The sequence below is a fragment of the Pinus tabuliformis genome, chromosome 3_1, assembly GCF_031772625.1.
Source record: "Pinus tabuliformis cultivar Carrire ecotype Pingquan chromosome 3_1, CPIR1, whole genome shotgun sequence".
Taxonomy (NCBI): domain Eukaryota; kingdom Viridiplantae; phylum Streptophyta; class Pinopsida; order Pinales; family Pinaceae; genus Pinus; species Pinus tabuliformis.
The window spans coordinates 865,608,309-865,611,547 of NC_142301.1; the positions used below are offsets into that span (position 1 = coordinate 865,608,309).

At 42.7% G+C, this 3,239-nt stretch overlaps 1 pseudogene; it reads left to right on the forward strand.

The window, feature by feature from the left end:
- The first annotated feature begins 545 nt into the window (after positions 1-545).
- On the forward strand, positions 546-2,579 carry LOC149190325 (UDP-glycosyltransferase 92A1 pseudogene; annotated as a pseudogene).
- Positions 2,580-3,239: the final 660 nt, after the last annotated feature.

Below are 3,239 nucleotides of genomic sequence, written 5' to 3' on the forward strand. Positions count from 1 at the left end.
ATTATGCGGTAGTCTAAAAATTATGTTTTTTTGCTTTGAAAGTTATGGAAATTCTGATCATATTTTGAAAATTTTGGCGGTGGTTTATGTAAATTTAAATAAATGCTGTCAAAATTCATAATTTTAGGTGTCTTAGACGTTTTTTATGATGCTAAATCCATTTCCACCATCAAAAACATAATTCAACACTGCATTTATAAGATTTTTTTAGTTTTTTTTTCCAAATTCTAATCACTTTTAATCATCTCGACAATTCCTCCACCTCCATAAACGACTCAATGCATTATTATAATATTACATAAATTAGCGGAGAAAAAAATAATGGTTAAGAATAATAAAGAAACTTAAAAGTTAATCTAGATGAATGGATGCATGATTATGATAATCCCCATCAATTAGCGGCGATAAAACCTTTAGTCAACCAAAAGACTTGGAAAATTACCAAACTTGAAATTCCGGATATTGCTCGAGAAGTTCAAGTGAGAGCCGGAAGTTTTAAGTATTACATGGGCAATTAAAAATATAAAGAAAATAATGTGTAACGTCAAATTACAGGATCAAGATCCAAATACCAGGAGACGACGAAACTTTGAGGGGTCACCGACTGAATAAAAGCCTTCCGCGTTGATGAAAGAGCTGTTACTCTCTGTGTGGTACTTGTTATTTGCCCAATCACAATCTCTGGTGACGACCTTACCGTTTCGCTCAACCATAATTTCATTCCTGCCACTCCGTCGCGTTTGTGGATTGTAATAATTGAGCAGGAGTTGCAAGCTCTCCAGGCTGCCTGCACAGCAGACGGATTCTATTTTTCTGCCTCGATCTCCCACCTGCAATGGACTCTGCCACGCCTTCCCCTGCTGAGAACTTCGCCAGAAGCACGAACAGAGAGTTGAAGCACCATGTGGTGATGTTCCCGTTTATGGCTCAAGGCCACATAATCCCCTTCCTGGAGCTCGCAAGGCTGCTTGCCAAACGAACCGGATTCGCCATCACGATAGTCAATACGCCTCTCAACATCAAAAGACTCAGACCCGAGATCGATTCCACTGGCGACGGTCTGGATATCCGCCTGGCGGAGCTTCCCTTCTCGGCTGTCGACCACGGTCTTCCTCCTCAATCCGAAAACACGGACTCCCTGCCTTACCATCTTATCATCCGTCTCATGGAAGCGTCGGACCACCTGGAACCCCATTTCGAGAGCCTCATCAGCCGGATCTCTCAAGAAGACGGTGGGCGCCTGCCGCTGTGCATCATCAGCGACATGTTCTTGGGATGGACTCTGGACGTGGGAAACAGGTTGGGAATACCAAGGATTCAGTTCTGTACTTGTGGGGCTTATGGAACCTCCGTCTATTTCTCGCTATGGACTCATCTGCCTCACAACCATACCCACGCCGACGAATTTGTTCTTCCCGACATGCCGCACGTTACTTTGCAGCGATCTCAGCTCCCCCCAATCTTAAAAATGACCACGGGATCCGAATCCTGGTCCTTGTTCATGAATCGCCAGATATCTCGCAACGTGCGTAGTTGGGGGTCGATATGTAATACGTTCGAAGAGTTGGAGAATAGCAGTCTCCAACACATGAGAAAATCCACCGGCAGGCCGGTTTGGGCAGTCGGGCCGATCCTACCCTCTTCGTTGCTCTCTTTGTCTCCTTCAAATACAATGGTCGATTCGAATTTTCTACAGCGGGGCAAGGAGGCAGAGGTAAAGTCTGCAAGGGAATGCTTGCAGTGGCTTGATTTACAGGCGCCGTCCACAGTGCTATACGTTTCGTTCGGAACTCAGAATTGCATATCGTTGTCAAACATGAGGGCGCTAGCTCTGGGGCTAGAATCGAGCCAACAGCCTTTTATTTGGGTCGTCAGGCCTCCGCTGGAGGCCCCGCTCAATTCAGAGTTCTCGACAGAGTTTCTTCCGGAGGGATTTGAAGAGCGAGTGAAGGAAAAGAAAGCAGGATTGCTTATCAGAAAATGGGCGCCTCAGCTGCTAATCCTGTCCCATCCTTCTACCGGAGGGTTCCTTAGCCACTGTGGATGGAATTCGGTGCTGGAGAGCCTAAGCCGAGGAGTGCCCATCATCGGATGGCCCATGGCAGCCGACCAGTTCGCGAATTCGAAGCTGCTGGAGGAGGAAGTTGGGGTGTGCATCGAGATGTGGAGGGGCAAAGAGGGAGAGCTGAAACGCGAGACGGTGGAAAGAAGAGTAAGAATGTTGATGAAGGAAGAAAATGGCAATCGAGTGAGACAAAGAGCCAGGGAGATGAGCGATGCGGCTTTGAAGGCAGTGAGTGAAGATAAAGACGGAGGGAAGAAAGGGTCATCTGTGTGTGCTGTGGATGACATGATAAGAGAGCTTACAATAGGATACCAGGCCTAGAGTTGTGTTGTGTATGTAACCCGTCTTCCTCGTTCAGTGCTAGATTTGCATTTTAGCAGAAATTTAATCATAAAGATTATGTGTCTCACAAACAATATACTGTATGGAATGCTCCTGAGGCCCTTTCCAACTTGTGACAGATCTGATGTTAAATTTGCACCCTGCTAAAGAGTAACTAAAATGTTTCAATTTCTATGATCTGTATCGGAATTTGATGAGACCTATGTGTAGTGCAATTCAAGTTGTGTGATCTGTGTAAGAATTAGAGGAAACCAAATAACTTTAGTAACTAGATCTCTGTCCGAATTAGATGAATGCAAAGTGGGCCTTGTAAGAATCCAATAAATTTTATTTGGGTTTGTTTTAGGCAGTGGCGTTTGACAAGAAATTTTATTTATTTTTGCGTTTGTTTTAGGTGTTTTTTATATAATAAGAAACTCTATTATTATTTAGTTTGCTGGTGAAATGAGTAGCTGAAAACTTATTATTAGTCCCTATGTCATTTTTTCACTCTGCACCTCATTAGTTTTGAACTCACTTATTTTCAGAGGGATTATGTTTGGGATCTTGTATTGATTACAACTCACTAGTTTTGAACTCACTTATTTTCAGAGGGATTATGTTTGTTTAATCCTGTATTGATTAAACAAATAAATAAAAATTAATACATATATGAAATTTTCCCAATCCAAAATTATTCCTGTATATGAACGGTCTTCTCTAGTTTTGAACTTGAACTAAATTTAGGACCCTTCAATGCAACGACTTTAGGAATTACTAAATCTAAGTCTGATTTCTACATAATGCAAATTTCTGCAGTGTTATATTTTCTTTCCGCATGCTCTTTCAATGC